The 18,137-nt window shown below is 41.0% G+C and overlaps 1 long non-coding RNA gene across 2 annotated transcripts in view; it reads left to right on the top strand.

The window, feature by feature from the left end:
- The window catches only part of LOC119473165, a 30,404-nt gene extending 21,119 nt beyond the window's left edge, over nt 1-9,285 (top strand). The window contains exons 3-4 of one of the 2 annotated variants that reach the window (XR_005202367.1): nt 1,089-1,261; nt 8,737-9,285. This is a non-coding gene — a long non-coding RNA (uncharacterized LOC119473165). Of the gene's footprint in view, nt 1-1,088; nt 1,262-2,297; nt 2,330-8,736 lie in introns of those variants that run through there. The other variant, XR_005202368.1, reaches the window with a different exon arrangement.
- The last annotated feature ends 8,852 nt before the right edge of the window (nt 9,286-18,137 follow it).

Here is an 18,137-nt window from a genome sequence, read left to right as displayed (position 1 = left end):
AAAAAAAAAAAAAAAAAAAGAATTTATGGTGGGCTTGAAGGATTTGAACTTTGTTGTGATTTTAGATTTTTAATCTTGTTAAGGGAGTCCCTAATGCTAGCTGTTATACTCTTTTATGTCTTAAAAAAAATAAGTAAGTTACTCAAGGTCTTTGACTTCTGTGAAGAGTCTTTTAAAAAAAAGAGGCAATGAAAACGTTTGAAATCTTTTCAGGAGCTTCTGTACCTCAGTAAGTACCCCTTGTGGGTCTAATTTGGGAGCCGCCTTTTTGTTTGTTTGTTTTGTTTTGAGACAGCATCTCGCTCAGCCTCCAGGCGCCAGGCTGGAGTGCAGTGGGGCGATCTTGGCTCACTGTAACCTCTGCCTCCCAGGTTCAAGCAATTCTCCTGCCTCAGCCTCTGGAGTAGCTCGGACTACAGGCACACGCCACCACACCCAGCTAATTTTTGTATTTTTACTAGAGATGGGGTTTCACCATGTTGGCCAGAATGGTCTCGATCTCTTGACCTCATGATCTGCCTGCCTCAGCCTCCCAAAGTGTTAGGATTACAGGCGTGAGCCACCGCACCTGGCCGGGAGCCTTCATTTTTAAATGCCCTTCTTAAAGTGCAATGTTGTTCCTATGGAATGTTCCACATAATGGTCATTGTAATTTTAAATTTTCTTTGGCATAATTTGCCCATCAGTTAAAAAATATGCAAGATAATGGACCATCATGTTTGAACATGTGGCCGGCTGGAATCTCTGAAGGAGCACTATTTTTGCATACCATTTTGTTTCTTATTAATCTCTCAAGAGCAAAAAGAAAAACCATACAAATATACTAGCTGCAAACAGGGTGCAACCTACATTTCTGTATTACCATGTATTAGCTCCAAATGGGACACAAAAAACATTTCTGTTTGGTTATTTGTTGGGGTGCTTCTAACTGTTTCGTTTGGTGCCTGCACATGCAGCTCCAATAACCTGTGTGCTTCCAATAGACAGAAAGTCAAAATAGCGTTGACTCATGCCTGTTAGCATGCTATTTTGTTCTTGGAAGATGTTCAGAAACAAGAGAAATCTAGCTTGCCAACATTTTAAATTAGGTGGGCAGAAACCCAAAGAGTACTCACCAGTTGGATGATGTCCCTGAGGCCTTTATAAAACCGAATCCTGAATACAGTCAGAGCTCAACCAAAAGGAGTGAGTCCAAAATCTATGAGGAGACGGACAGAAACAAAAAGGTGACTCATGAAAGGGAGGAGCACAGGGAGCCCAGGTGGGTACCGCACTCTATTCCTGGGGCCACCAGTCTTTCCAAGGTGAGCTCGCTTCACTCTCACCTCTGACACCAGTTGTCGACCTATAATGAGTGACAAAGAGACCAATTCTCCAAAGCAAAGAGTTTATTGGAAATAGCAAAGGGATTGCAGTCTGGAATACACATGCTATAGCAACCATATGCATATCTGGGGAGGCTGGGGTGAAAGGAAACTTTTTTTTTTTTTTGAGGTGAAGTCTCACTCTGTTGCCCAGGTTGGAGTGCAATGGGGTGATCTCGGCTCACTGCAACCTCTGCCTCCCAGATTCAAGCGATTCTCCTGCCTCAGCCTCCTGAACAGCTGGATTACAGGTGCCCAGCACCACCCCTGGCTAATTTTTGTACTTTTAGTAGAGACGGGGTTTCACCATGTTGGTCAGGCTGGTCTCGAACTCCTGACCTTGTGATTTGCCCACCTTGGCCTCCCAAAGTGCTAGGATTACAGGCGTGAGCCACTGCACCCGGCCCAGGAAACTTTTAAAGACAAAACAAGAAGTCCACATAAGGTCTTTTGTAAGCATAGTTTACAGGGGCTTGTTGCAGGAGCTGGCATCAATTCATTGGTGAAGACACTTGTTGCTAGATAAATGTCCTTGTGTGGCCAGGCGTGGTGGCTCACGCCTATAATCCCAGCACTGTGGGAGGCCGAGGCGGGCAGATCACGAGGTCAGGAGTTCAAGTCCAGCCTGACCAACATGATGAAACCCCGTCTCTACTAAAAATACAACAATTAGCTAGGCGTGGTGGTGCATGCCTGTAATCCCAGATACTCAGGAGGCTGAGGCAGGAAAATCACTTGAACCTGGGAGGTGAAGGTTGTTGTGAGCCGAGATCCCACCATTGCACTCCAGCCTGGGCGACAGAGCAAGACCAGGTCTCAAAAAAAGAAAAAAATTGAAATCTTAGATTTAATTACATGCAACAGTACATACGGGGCATTTAAAATATACCTGCTACATAGTGTATGCAAAAATTTTTTTTTTTTTTTTTTGAGACGGAGTTTCGCTCTTGTTACCCAGGCTGGAGTGCAATGGCGCGATCTCGGCTCACCGCAACCTCCGCCTCCTGGGTTCAGGCAATTCTCCTGCCTCAGCCTCCTGAGTAGCTGGGATTACAGGCACGCACCACCATGCCCAGCTAATTTTTTGTATTTTTAGTAGAGACGGGGTTTCACCATGTTGACCAGGATGGTCTCGATCTCTTGACTTCGTGATCCACCCGCCTTGGCCTCCCAAAGTGCTGGGATTACAGGCGTGAGCCACCGCGCCCGGCGCAAAAAATTTTAGCTGTTATTGTTGCATCATTTTAGTTGTGTTTCTGGAGGAGGGGGAAGAGAACTTCCATTTTTTTGTGTGTTAGTCAAGTATGGGAAAAATAGGGTTAGGGAAGACCTGTTAAAACCACTGCAGCTTTGTAATCACAGCAACAACAAATGCAAAAATGATCCTAATGAAAAAACTCACATACTTTAAAAAAAGTTAAACCCCTAATGAGAAGTAACTGTGAATTTAGGACTTTAGCTTAAAAGATGGAGGTAGCTTGACAAAGAGGATGTAAAGAAGGGATCTAAGTGCTGATTTATGGAGCTAAGTATAAAATGCACGAATACCAGGGGAAACTTCCCATCAGTTACTTCCATGACAAAGCTGTTTTGGGGAAACATTTCTGCTTTTTCTCATCAGGAAGTTTGTTTGTATATACGATAGCTAGCTGCATGGGTAGTAGGTTGTGTTTAGCAAATACTTACAATTTGAAACCACAGATCATAAGCTTCCTGAGGAATGTTCCTGAGTGTGACTCACGGAGGGGTTGGCATTTGGTTTAGCGTTTGCAAATGAGATATTCTTAGGAACTCTGATATTGATTGAGGATTCAGAGGTGATCAGAGGTGAGTTCATTGCAGCAAAGAATATTGTTGCGTAGGTTAATTTTCTCTCTTTTTTCTTCTTATATGTGGGCACTTATTTATTGATTTGTAGCCTGTTCTTGCTATATGATTATTTATTATGATTCCTGCTGCCTATTAATTAATCTTCATTAATTCTATTATTCTTCACTATTAATCATTATTCTTCACTATTAATTAATTGTCATTAATTCTTCCTTATTTTCCAATCCTCATTCTCCAGCCTTTTATTATTTCTGTTAACCCTAATTACTTCCCTTATTGCTTAAAAAAAGAGCTCTTTTGTATCAAGAGCCCTGATACAGTTATTGCTGGTATATATAGCAAAACTATTGACTTCTATATGTTATTTTATTTTACTTTTTTGAGACAGGGTCTCACTCTGTCACCCAGACTGGAGTACAGTGGTGCAACCATGGCTCACGGAAGTCTCGACCTCGTGGACTCAAGCAATCTTCCTGCCTCGGCCTCCCAAAGTGCCAGGATTATAGCTGTGAGCCACCATGACAGGCTTTATATGTTATTTTTATATCAGGCCATCTCACTAAACACTCAGTTTCAATGCTTGTCTTGAATTTTGAATGTTAATTTTAATAGTTTTCTCAATTGATTACCCTGCCTCAGAATTTCCGACTATTCAGATTATCTGCAAACAATCTATAAATAAGAGAGAATTTGTCTCCTATTTTTTTAAATTTGTGCCTCTCGCTGCGTGCTGCTGATTTATCGCATTGGGTAGGACGTCCAAAAATACTGAAATAGAGCAGTGATAGAATGATATTTGCTGTAGTTTTTAGTTCTGGGTACATACAAGGCTTACTTATATTTCTAGGTGACTAAGCGTTTTTGAAAGAAGTCAGTGTTGAATTTTATGGAATGTCTTTTCAGCAACAATTAAGTTGGTCATGGTTTTTCTCTTTTCCTAAGGTTAAACCATCCTAACATTTCAGTGTTGATAGTAGTGGTAATCACAGCATTGCTATCTGACATTTATTAAGTGTTATTATGCCATTCAGTAATCTTAGCTCTATGCTCAACTTACCATCATAACTCTTTTTTTTTTTTTTAATGGTGAAAAGATATACATATATTTAGAATTAGCCAGCTGGACTCAGTTTAGATGATCCCAATTTTGTTGGCAACATCCAAAGCATCGTAATCAGGAGCCAGTCGAACATATGCCTTCTTCTCTCCATCAGGCCGAATCAGGGTGTTGACCTTGGCCACATCAATGTCATAGAGCTTCTTCACAGCCTGTTTGATCTGGTGCTTGTTGGCTTTAACATCCACAATGAACACAAGTGTGTTGTCTTCTGTCTTCTTCGTGGCAGACTCAGTGGTCAGCGGACACTTGATGATAGCATAGTGGTCCAGTTTGTTTCTCCTGGGGGTGCTCTTCCGAGGATATTTGGGCTGCCTCCGGAGTAGCAGTGTCTTGGGCCACCGGAAGGTGGGTGACATGCGGATCTTCTTTTTTTTTGTGGCTGTGGACACCTTTCAACACTGCCAACACTGCCTTCTTGGCCTTTAAAGCCTTCGCTTTGGCTTCGGCTTTAGGAGGGGCAGGAGCTTCCTTCTTCGCTTTCGGCGCCATCTTGTGAAAAGGATCCACCATCATAACTCTTTCATGGAATCTTTGGGTGTTGCTGTTCTGGCCGGAAACCTCTGTGACCTGTGGCACCTTTGCCCAAAATTTGCTTCGGCTGCTGGGCTCATTCTGCCCACCTGGTCTGGCAGGCTGCACTTGGCTCATGTTACCAGCCTGGATCCCATGCCTGCCAAAGGCAAGCCAGGCCTGGAGTGGTGAGGGGTGTGTGAGCGTGAGGTCTGGCCACTGTGCACAGACATGCCAGCTGCTGCCATGGGGCAGGCAGATCCAAGTGCCAGCACGGGAGCCAGCTCTCTGTGAGGCTGTGGCAGGACCAGGCACATGGTCAGCAGCTTCCCCAGCTGGCACTGTGGAATGCAGTAGTGTCCAAAAGCTTGGAGGTGCTAGGTACCACAGGACCACAAAGAGGGAGTCACAGCTCTGGCTCAGAGAACTCCCAGGTCTGGGCTCGCCGAGGGGCTGCAGCTCTTCTCTCCTTCTCTTTGCCCGCAATGTGGCAAGCAAGGGGCATATTTCAGCCCTGTTTGTTAACAGCTCTTTTAGCTCTGCCATTTGATCAGTCCTGAGTTCTTGTCCTACAACCAGGAAGAATGAGGTAGGCAGACAAGTGGATGGTGAGCAAGTTGAAGAAAAGGTTTATGGGGGTAGCTCCTTTCTGTAGCTGGGGCGTCCCAGTGAATGTTCAGCTCCTAGCAGAGGAGACCCTGGAGTGGGAAGCTCCTCTCTGCAAGCAGGACATCCTGTCATCTCCGCGGCTCTCAGCAGAGAGAAGGCCTTAGAGTGGGCTGCTCCTCTCTGCAGGCAGACCCTCTCAGAGCTCTTTTCTGGGGTAGCTCCTTTCTGCAGCTGGTCTGCTCATCCTCTGCTCAGCTGTGGCTGAGCCCAGGGCTTTTATGGGGCTCAGAGGGGAGGAAGTGCCTGCCGATTGGTCCATGGGTGGCCATGAGCGGCCAGGAAAAGGCACCACAAGTTCCCACTCCAGTCTGTGGGACTGGCAGCCCAGTCCCCAGCCTTCATGCCTGTCCTGGCCTGAAGGTGGGGCCTCAGCAGGGACCCACCCATTTCACCATCTTCTGTCTGCCTCCTGTGCCATTCATGGCTCCTGGGCTTGCCCCAAATTTGCTTGGAGATCAGAGCTGGCACTGACAGCAGGGAGAAGCCAGGCAGCAGGAGCAGGAGCTTCCAAGCCTGCAAGGGCAGGGATGCCTTCCTGGGCACCCCAAAGTGCAGGGATGCCTGAGTCTGCAGATGCAGTTTATGTGGCTGCAGCTGAGTAGAGGTAGAGTGGGGCAGGGCTCCTACTTGCTCCATGGAGCTGGAGACCTGGGTCTGTAGCTATGGTTTGGATAGCTGCAGCTGCACCGGAGAGTACAGGGAGGCTGGGATCTGCACCCAAAACTTGGGTGGCTGCAGCCCAGCCCAGGAAGGCAGGGCTCCTGCCTCCTCCATGGAGTGGGAAGCCCAGGTCTGCAGTGTGCTTTGGGGGTGGCTACAGCTGTGTCCAGTAGGACAGAGATCCTGCCTGCTCCATGCAGCAGGAGGCCCGGGTCTGCAGCCCGTGTTTGGGGGGCTGCAGTGGCATCTGGTAAGCCCCCACCCCAACTAGGAAGCAGAGAGGCTTCCATTGTCCCCCCGTTTCCTCAGGCTCCATGGAGCATGCAGCCCAGTGGCACCTCCCTGCTGCACCCCAAGTGATGGCAAAGGCAGGCCGTCTGGAGTGCCACTGCCATCCACCCTACGAGATAGCAACTACTCTATTATTACCATGTTGTTTTATGAATGGGGAAAATGAGGTACTGAAAAATGTAAAAACTTGTCTCTAAGTTACTTAGCCACTTTTTGGGCATAAAATTATTATTCATTTAGAACTCTGCTGATTTTAATTTTCCTGCTTTATTTTTTTTCAGAGATTTTACAACTATATTCATAAGTGAAATTAGTCTACGATTTTCTGTTTTGGTGTGCTGCCATCTAATTTTAATACAAAGATTATGGTTTTCTCAAAGCATTAGTTTGGAAATGTTCTTCCTTTTTCTGTGCTCTGCTATTTCCCATTTCATTTTTAAAATTAGCTGCTATTATATTTAATAATAGCAACCATTTACTGAGCACTTATTTGAGTTACGCACTATGTAAAACCCTCCTCAATTTGTTTCAATGTGTTCCTCACAATTGAAAAACATATCTATTTCTTATTTATAAGATGTATTAGTTCATTCTCATGCTGCTATAAGGAACTGCCCAAGAATAGGTAATTTATAAGGAAAAGAGGTTTAATTGACTCACAGTTCCACATGGCTAGGAAGGCCTCAGGAAACTAACAACCGTGGTGGAAGGCACCTCTTCACAGTGTGGCAGGAGAGAGAATGAGTGCAAGTAGGGGAAATGCCAGATACTTATAAAACCATCAGATCTCATGAAACTCACTCATTATCACGAGAACAGTATGGGGGGCTGCCCCTATGATCCAATTACCTCCACCTGGTCCCACCCTTGACAAGTGGGGATTATTTCAATTCAAGGTGAGATTTGGGTGGGGACACGAGCCAAATCATTATAAGATTTTTTTCTAAAGTTTATTTGTCCAAGGTTCCACAGCTAATATGGATAGATAGGGTATGAATGTAGGCTCTCTCACTTTAGAGCTTGGGTGTATTCTTAACTTCTGTCCTGTAGTGTCTTCCCTCTACCTCCCTGTACAATAAAGGTCCCACAAGATAGCCTACATTCCTGTTTTATTCATTTCATGACCACTCTGCTTCAGCTCTTTTCTTTGCGCTGCCTATATGTTAAAGTTCCGTCAGTTCTAGTGTTACAAATCTTTGCCAGAAATTAGAAATACTATGTTGTCCATATCCTTTGACTCAGAATTTCACTTATAGATTAAAACTAAAGAAAATCACACAAGCAATAACGTTTTTCTATATAAAAGGAGATGTACTCCATCATTGTTTTTAAAGGAAAAATTAGAAGCAATCTATGTGCCCATTGATAGGTGATTGTTGAAAACAAGATGTCTTTTCAAAGATAGTATCTATCACTTACTCATCTGTTATCATGTCAGCCATTCTGAAAATTCTTTTTATACATTATCTAATTTTTGCAGCAATTATGGTAGATGTTATAATCTCCCTTTCTCAGTTAATGGAACTAAGTAAGGCTGACAGAGATGAAATGATTTGCTCAAGGTCCTGCTGCCAGTACATGTGGATTCAGGATTTGACCATGACTGCCTGATACCAAAGGAGATGCTCATAGCTACTTCATTTAATACATGTACTAGAATACCAGGAAGCAAATAAAAATAATAATATAGACCTAAATTTTATATAGAGAGATATCCATTATGTGTTGTGAGCAAAAGCAGATGATTAAATAGCATATACAGAATGAAGCTGTATGAATACTGTCTTCTGCATCTTTTACATTATTAACAGAAAAAAAAACCTCACTATTTTATTTTTGAAAAAAAGAAAAACCTAAGTTTTCGGATGTCACATGTGCAGACACTAGGGTAAATAATCATTAAAAACAAAACTAGGGTGGGTGTGGTGGCTTACGCCTGTAATCCCAGTACTTTGGGAGGCCAAGGTGGGTGGATCACGAGGCCAAGAGTTGGAGACCAGCCTGGCCAACATGATGAAACCCCATCTCTACTAAAAATACAAAAATTAGCCAGGCATCGTGACACATGCCTGTAATCCCACCTACTCCAGAAGCTGAGGAAAGACAATTGCTTGAACCTAGGAGGGGGTGGTTTCAGTGAGCCTAGATCATGCCACTGCACTCCAGCCTGGGTGACAAAGCAAGGCTCTATCTCAAACAAACAAACAACCAAAACTAAACTCTTGGTACATTTTAATCCTAATCCTGATTATAATGACATGAAATAACTACATTCTCTCTTCATTCTTTTAGGTTTGAGATCAGAAGGGAGAAGGAAGACAACAATGCAAAAGGGGATGTTTTTGAGAAGTGTTGCTTGATGATGCATTTTAGGTTTCACTATATTGGTCAGACTGGTCTCGAACTCCTGACCTCAGGTAATCCACCTGCCTCGGCCTCCCAAAGTGCTGGGATTACAGGCATGAGCCACCACACCTGGCCAATTAGGCCTCAGTGTGCAGACATTAATCAGTGGTTTTAATGTCAACATTTTACCTTTATTTATTTTCTTCCTAACCTATATGTCATTATTGGCATTGTTTTATTGCTGTATACATTTTGCACTCCAGATGACATTATTATTTCTGTTTTTACATAGCTGATACTCATTTTCATTTACCTACATGTTTACCATTTAAATTTTCCTTTATTCTTTCTTCTCTCTCTGACCATTCATCTGGGACCATTTTTTCTGCCTGAAGAAAATCCTTCAGGCAGAAATTTCCTTTAGTGTGGGTCTACTAGAAACAAAATCTTTCAGTTTTTGTTTGAAAATATCTTTAACTTTATTCTTTTTTTTTTTTTTTTTTTTGAGACAGAGTTTTGCTTTTGTTGCCCAGGCTGGAGTGCAATGGCATGATCTCAACTCACTGCAACCTCCACCTCCCAGGTTCAAGTAATTCTCTTGCCTCAGTCTGCCAAGTAGCTGGGATTACAAGCGTGTGCCACCACGCCTGGCTAATTTTGTATTTTTAATAGAGACAGGGTTTCTCCGTGTTGGTGAGGCTGGTCTCAAACTCCCAACCTCAGGTGATCCACCTGCCTCAGCCTCCCAAAGTGCTGGGATTACAGTTGTGAGCCACTGTGCCTGGCCAACTTTATTCTTGTTGAATAGTTTCACTGGGTATAGAATTTTAAGATGGCAATTCTTTTATCTTAGTACTTTCACAATAATCATTTCTTTATTTTCTGGCTTCCAGTATTTCTTTTGAGAAGGTCAATTGGCAATATTATTATTGCTTCTTTGAAGATAATCTGTGTGGTATTTTATTATGTGACTATGTTATAATTTGTGTATCAATTTTACTATTGATGTATATTTAACTTAGTTTTGGATTTTGGCTATTAAAAATACTGCTATAAGCATTTTAATATATCTTCTGGTGTATGTATGCATTAATTAATTGCTATTGGGTATATATTTAGGACTTGAATTACTGAATCATAAGATATGCATATGTTCAGCTTTACTATTTATTGATGAACAGTTTTCTAAAGTGATTTTGTCAAGTTTTACTCTTACCAGATGGACATGAGAGTTTCAGTTACTCTATGTCCTTACCGACTTTTAGTATTGTCAATTTCACACACTATGAACCATTCTGGTGGCTGTGTAATGGTATCTCATTGTGGTTTTAATTTTCATTCTCTCAATGATTAATGATACTGAACTTTTTACATGTTTATTGGCTATTTGAATTCCTCTAGTGGTTAGGAATGTTGAGAATCTTTTCATGTGTTTATTAGCCATTTGTGTATCTTCCTTAGAAAAATGTCTAGTCATATCCTTTACCCCCCCCTTTTTTTTTTGAGCTGGAGTTTTGCTTTTATCACCTAGGCTGGAGTGCAGTGGCATGATTTCAGCTCCCTGCAACCTCCATCTCCTGGGTTCAAGCCATTCTCCTGCCTCAGCCTCCCAAGTAGTTGAGATTACAGGGGCCTGCCACCATGTCCAGCTAATTTTTGTATTTGTAGTAGATATGAGGTTTCACCATGTTGGCCAGGCTGGTCTCCTACTCCTGATATCAGGTGATCTGCCTACCTTGACCTCCCAAAGTGCTGGGATTGCAGGCATGAGCCACTGTGCCCAGCCCTCTTTTGTTCATTTTTAAATTGGAGTTTTTGCTGTTGTAGACATTCTTTATACATTCTAGATATTAACCCTTTTCAGATATATGATTTGCAAATATATTCTCCCATTCTATTGGTTACCCATTCACTCAGTTTCTTGTATCCTTTGAGGCACAGGAATTTTAAATTTTGATGTAGTCTAGGTGATCTATATTTTATTTTGTTGCCTGTGCTTTTGGTGTTGCATTCAAGAAATCATTGCCAAATCCAATGTCATGAAGCTTCCCCTTGTGTTTTCTTCTACAAGTTTTATAGTTTTAGGTCTTATGTTTAGGTCTGTGATCCATTTTGGGTTAATTTTTGTATTTGGTGTAAGGTCCAACTTCATTCTTTTGCATGTGGATATCCAATTTTCCCACCACCATTTGCAGAAAAGACTTTTCTTTTCTTGTTGAATGATATTGACACCCTTGCCAAACATTGTTTGAGCACATATGCAGAGGTTTATTTTTGGGCTCTCTAGTCTATTCCATTGGTCTATGTGTTTATCTTTATGCCAGTACCACATTGTTTTGATTACTGTAGCTTTATAATAAGTTTTGAAATCAGGAAATGTGAGACCTCTGACTTTGTTTTTCCAGACTGTTTTGTCCCTTGAGATTTCATCTTAGTTTGAGGTGGATTTTTGTTTTCATAGAATCGTTGCCCAGGAAATGTTTTAATTTCTAAAAAGAAATCATTGGGATTTTGATAAACATTATATCAGATCTGTAGATCCCTTTTGGTAATAGTGACTTCTTAACAATATTACATCTTCCAATCTATGAACATGGATTGGAAAGGATATTCCACTTAAGGGTGTCTTCCTTAATTTCTTTCAGCAATATTTTGTAGTTTGCAGTGAACAAGACTTTTGCCTCCAAGGTTATTCCTAACTATCTCATTCCTTTGATGCTGTTGTAAATAAAATTTTGTTCTAATTTCCTTCCTGGATTGTTCATTGTTAGTGCATAAAAAAGCAACTGATAATTGCATGCTGATTTTATATCTTGTAACTTTGCTAAATTGGTTTATTAGTTTCAACACTTTTTTGGTGGCATTTTTAGGGTTTTCTACATATAAGACCAAGTTGTCCGTGAACAGAGATAATTTTACTTCTTCCTTTCCAATTTGGATGCCTTTTGTTTCTTTTCCTTGCCTAATTTATCTGGCTGAGATTTCTAGTACTATGTTGAATAGAGTGATGAAAATAGACATTCTTGCTTCTAATTTAGAGGAAAAGCTTTCAGTCTCATATTTGTTAAATAGGGACTTCTTTCTCCCTTGCTTGTTTTTGTCAGGTTTGTCAAAGATCAGATGGTTGTAAATATATGGCATTATTTCTGAGGTCTCTGTTCTGTTCCATTGGTCTATGTATGTGTTTTGGTATCAGTACCATCCTATTTTGATTACTGTAGCCTTGTAGTATGTTTGAAGTCAGGTGGCGTGATGCTTCCAGCTTTGTTCTTTTTGCTTAGGAATGTCTTGGCTATACGTTATTTTTTTGTTACATGTGAAGTTTAAAGTTTTTTTCTAATTCTCTGAAGAAAGTCAATGGTAGCTTGATGGGGATAGCATTCAACCTATAAATTACTTTGGGCAGTATGGCCATTTTCACAATATTGATTCTTTCTATCTACAAGCATGGAATGTTTTTCCATTTGTTTGTTTCCTCTCTTATTTCCTTAATAAGTGGTTTGTAGCTCTCCTTGAAGAAGTCCTTCACATCCCTTGTAAGTTGTATTTCTAGGTATTTTATTCTCTGCGTAGGAATTGTAAATCGGAGTTCACTCATGATTTGGCTCTCTGTTTGTCTATTATTGGTGTATTGGAATGCTTGTGGTTTTTGCACATTTATTTTGTATACTGAGACTTGGCTGAAGTTGCTTATCAGCTTAAGGAATATTTGGGCTGAGACAATGGAGTCCTCTAACATACAATCAAGTCATCTGCCAACAAAGACAATTTGACTTCCTCTCTTCCTATTAGAATATCATTTATTTTTTTCTCTTGCCTAATTGCCCTGGCCAGAACTTCCAATACTGTGTTGAATAGGAGTGGGGAGAGAGGGCATCCTTGTCTTGTGCCTGTTTTCAAAAGGAATACTTTCAGCTTGTGTCCATTCAGTATGATATTGGCTGTGGGTTTGTCATAAATAGCTCTTACTATTATGAGATATGTGCCATCATTCCTAGTTTATTGAGAGATTTTTTGTAGGTTTGTTTATTGTTGTTGTTTTTAGCATGAAGAGATGTTGAATTTTATTGAAGGCCTTTTCTGCATCTATTGATATAATCATGTGGTCTTTGTCATTGGTTCTGTTTATGTGATGGATTAGGTTATTGATTTGTGTATGTTGAACCAGCCTTGCATCCCAGGGATAAAGCCAACTTGATCATTGTGGATAAGGTTTTTGATGCGTTGCTGGATTTGGTTTGCCAGTATATTATTGAGTTTTTGCATGGATGTTCATCAGGGGTATTGATCTGAAATTTTCTTTTTTTGTTGTCTCTGCCAGGTTTTGGTATCAGGATGATGCTGGCCTCATGAAATGAGTTAGGGAGGAGTCTCTATTTTTCTATCATTTGGAATGGTTTCAGTAGGAATGGTACCAGCTTCTCCTTGTATCTCTGATAGAATTCGGCTGTGAATCTGTCTGGTCCTGGACTTTTTTTGGTTGGTAGGCTATTAATTACTGCCTCATTTTCAGAAGTTCTTATTGGTCTATTCAAGGATTCGACTTCCTCCTGGTTTAGACTTGGGAACGTGTATGTGTCCAGGAATTTATCCATTTCTTCTATATTTTCTAGTTTATTTGTATAGAGATGTTTATAGTATTCTCTAATGGTAGTTTGTATATCTGTGGGATCAGTGGTAATATCCCTTTTATCATTTTTTATTGTGTCTATTTGATTCTTCTCTCTTTACTTCTTTATTAGTCTGGCTAGCAGTATATCCATTTTGTTTATCTTTTCAATAAGCCAGCTCCTGGATCCACTGATAAGAAATAAGAGAGGACACAAACACATGGAAAAACATTTCATGCTCATAGATAAAAAGAATCAATATCATGAAAATGGCCATAGTGCCCAAAGCAATTTATAGATTCAATGCTATCCCCATCAAGCTACCATTGACTCTCTTCACAAAATTGGAAAAAACTACTTTAAACTTCATATGGAACCAAAAAAGAGCTCATATAGCCAAGAAAATCCTAAGCAAAAAGAGCAAAGCTGGAGGCATCACGCCACCTAACTTCAAACATACTACAAGGCTACAGAAACCAAAACAGCATAGTACTGATACCAAAACACATATATAGACCAATGGAATAGAACAGAGGCCTCAGAAATAATGTCACACATCTGCAACCATTCTGATCTTTGACAAACCTGACAAAAACAAGCAAGGGAGAAAGGAGTCTCTATTTAACAAATGGTGTTGGGAAAACTGGCTAGCCATATTCAGAAAACCAAAACTGAACCCCTTCCTTACACCTTATACAAAAATTAACTCAAGATGGATTAAAGACTTAAACGTAAAATCTAAAACCATAAAAACCCTAGAAGAAAACCTAGGCAAAATCGTTCAGGACATAGGCAGGGGCAAAGACTTCATGACTAAAACACCAAAAGCAATGGCAACAAAAACCAAAATTGACAAAGAGGATCTAATTAAACTAAAAAGCTGCACAGCAAAAGAAACTATCATCAGTGTGAACAGGCAACCTACAGAATAGGAGAAAAGTGTTGCAATCTATCCATCTGACAAAGGGCTAATATCCAGAATCTACAAAGAACTTAAACAAATTCACAAGAAAAAAAACAAACAACCCCATCAAAAAGTGGGTGAAAGGACAAGAACAGACGCTTCTCAAAAGAAGACATTTATGTGGCCAAGAAACATATAAAAAGAAGTTCATCATCACTGGTCATCAGAAAAATGCAAATCAAAACCATGATGAGATACCATCTCACACCAGTTAGAATGGTGATCATTAAAAAGTCAGGAAAGCACAGATGCTGGAGAGGATGTGGAGAAATTGGAACACTTTTACACTGTTGGTGGGAGTGTAAATTAGTTCAACCATTGTGGAAGGCAATGTGGTGATTCCTCGAAGATTTAGAACCAGAAATACCATTTGACCCAGCAATTCCATTACTGGATATATACCAAAAGGATTATAAATTATTCTACTATAAAGACACATGCACATGTATTTTTGTTGCTGCACTGTTCACAACAGCAAAGACTTGGGACCAACCCAAATACCCATTAATGATAGACTGAATAAAGAAAATGTGGCACATATATCCCATGGAATACTATGCAGTCATGAAAAAGGATGAGTTAATGTCCTTTGTGGGTACATGCATGAAGCTGGAAACCAACATTGTCAGCAAACTGACACAAGAACAGAAAATCAAACACTACATGTTCTCACTCATAGGTGGGTGTTGAACAATGAGAACACATGGACACAGGGAGGGAGCATCACACACTGGAGTCTGTTGGAGGGGACTAGGGGAGGGACAGTGTGGGTAGGGAGGTTGGGGAAGGACAACATGGGGAGAAATGCCAGATATAGGTGACAGGGGGATGGAGACAGCAAACCACATTGCCATGTATGTACCTATGCAACAATTCTGTGTGATCTGCACATGAACCCCAGAATCTAAAGTACAATTATATATACATATATGTGTATATATATACACATATATAATTATACACACACACACACACACACACACACACAGTGGTTGATCTCATTGGGGCACATTTACTGCAAAGACTGTGTATACGAGGAATCAAAAGAGAACATAAAAGGCAGAGCTGATTGCCAGGAGTTTGCACAGGGTTTGGCTCATCGGGACCCCATAATGGGTAGATAGCATATGGCAACATACCTGTCATGGGCCATGGCTGCAAAAATCTAGGTCTCTGCTGTCCATGGTCAGGAAAATGTACATATTCAACATAGGACATGGCTTGATTATTGCTTACAAAATGGACCAACATCTTGCTGGCACTTGTGGCACTGTGGTGGTGGCATAGCTGAGAACCAGAAGAGTGAGGATGCTGAGGAAGAAATACATGGGGTGTGGAGGCATGCATCAACTCTGATCAGGGTAACAACAAGCCCATTGCCAAGGACTGTAAATAAGTAGAGGAAGGGAAAGAAAAATAATCCAGTTGGTCCTTGGATTTCTAAAGAAGTCTAGGAGGATCAACTCAGTTACAGAGCTGTGATTTCTCCAGCCTTCACTATGCATGGCCTTCCTTCTGAGGAAAGAAGAGGACATATTCCGGATGCCCTTGCAGTTGCAATGGGAGAACACTGTGTAAGATCATAGAAGCAGGGACTGAAGCCAAAATGCCTACCTCCATGCTCAGAGAATGCTCTACCCAAATTGGCCTAGCATAGCTCTAGGCACTTAGTAGGAATTCTATTAATACTTTCTGGTTTGTCTAATTGACTAGCCCCAATAAAATTCCAGTGGCTCTGTTGTGACAGTTGCACAGAGAAGTCTTACTTTGATGAACACACACACACACACACACACACACACACACACACACACAGCATAAATCAGTCAAAGTGAGGAGGCTAGGGAAATACAAAATGTTTTATAGCAAGCCAAAATGTTCTAGACGTGTCTGTAATTCCTAAAGTCATTCTTTCACGTATCAAGACTATAGGTGCTGCAAATGACAGTAAATAAAAAAACAAGTAAATAAAAAAAGTCGTTTCTTCTCTTTGTTTTCTCTCTTTCTGATGATGTACCTTTCTCACACACTATAAATTTTGAGGAAAAAAAGGGAAACTAAATAAATTTTTTGGGGAAGAGAAAGAAACCCTTTCCTGGAAACTTTATCACCTTATCCACACCTTCCCAGTCCTACCTGCAGTGATTACAAGTGTAAAGAACAAATTGACATGGAAAGGCGGCCTCAGAGACTCAAGAATTTAAACATAGATAAAATTTCTGTCCCCTTGGTATTGCTCAAAATGGTGAAACATATTTTCCTGGAAATGAGATACCTGTATGTATTAGTCTGTTTTCATGCTGCTAATAAAGATATACCCAAGACTGGGCAATTTACAAAAGAAAGAGGTTTAATTGGACTCACATGTGACTGGGGAAGCCTCACAATCATGTTGAAAGGCAAGGAAGAGCAAGTCACATCTTACAGGGATGGTAGCAGTCAAAGAGGGAGCGTGTGCCGGGGAACTCCTCTTTTTTTTAAATTATATTTTAAGTTCTGGGGTACATGTGCAGAACGTGCAGGTTTGTTACATAGGTATACACGTGCCACGGTGGTTTGCTGCATCCATTTCCCCGTTATCGACATTAGGTATTTCTCCTAATGTTCTCTCTACTCAATCCCTCCACCCCCTGCTATCCCTCCCCCAATTCCCCCACCCCCTGACAGGCCCCAGTGTGTGATGTTCCCTCCCTGTGTCCATGTGTTTTCATTGTTCAACTCCCACTTATGAGTGAGAACATGTGGTATTTGATTTTCTGTTCTTGTGTCTGTTTGATGAGAATGATGGTTTCCAGCTTCATCCATGTCCCTGCAAAGAACACAAACTCATCATTTTTTATGGCTGCATAGTATTCCATGGTGCATCTGTGCCACATTTTCTTTATCTAGCCTATCATTGATGGGCATTTGGGTTGGTTCCAAGTCTTTGCTTCTGTAAACAGTGCTGCAATAAACACATGTCTGTATGTCTCTTTATAATAGAATGGTTTATAAACCTTGGATATATACCCTGTAATGGGATTGTGGGGTCAAATGGTATTTCTAGTTCTAGACCCTTGAGGAATTGCCACACTGTCTTCCACAATGGTTGAACTAATTTACACTCCCACCAACAGTGTAAAAATTTGGAACTCCTCTTTTTAAAACCATCAGATCTCATGAGACTTATTCACTATCACAAGAACAGCAAGAGAAAGACTTGCTCCCATGATTCAGTTACCTCCCACTGGGTCCCTCCCATGACACATGGGAATTCAAGATGAGATCTGGGTGGGGACACAGCCAAACCATATCACTGCATGTCTGGAAGCTTTTTGTAAAACTTAGTAAGGAATCTTCTATAGCCATGTTGTTCACAGGATAGAGCTGAATGGTGGGTGAGAATGGATCTTCAGTCTGATCTGGACTCAGTCCATGGTCCTAGATTAGCAGCCTGGACAACAAGACATGTTACTGACCAGTCCTTTTTTTCTTTATCCTTCTCTTGGTCCTTAAACGACTATAACAGAGTTCTGTCATCTGCATATGTCACATTTTCCAGATCCCAGAGAAGGAATGGTCATGTATAAAATGGTGCTGTATAAAATGTTTTAATAAATGTGATCCCTTCAGATTATTACCACAACCCATGGAGGTCAGTTCCACTATTTTCATTTTCCTAAAAGAAAATTTCAAATTCAGCTATCCAAAGTCAGACAGATATTATAGTATGTGATAGACCTAGGACTCAAACTCCAAGTCCCGTGTTCTTACCACCACATTAAGCTGAAGTC

The sequence above is a fragment of the Cebus imitator genome, unplaced genomic scaffold (genome assembly GCF_001604975.1).
Source record: "Cebus imitator isolate Cc_AM_T3 unplaced genomic scaffold, Cebus_imitator-1.0 Scaffold136, whole genome shotgun sequence".
In the NCBI taxonomy this organism is placed as follows: domain Eukaryota; kingdom Metazoa; phylum Chordata; class Mammalia; order Primates; family Cebidae; genus Cebus; species Cebus imitator.
This window is presented reverse-complemented; position numbering and strand designations above follow the sequence as displayed.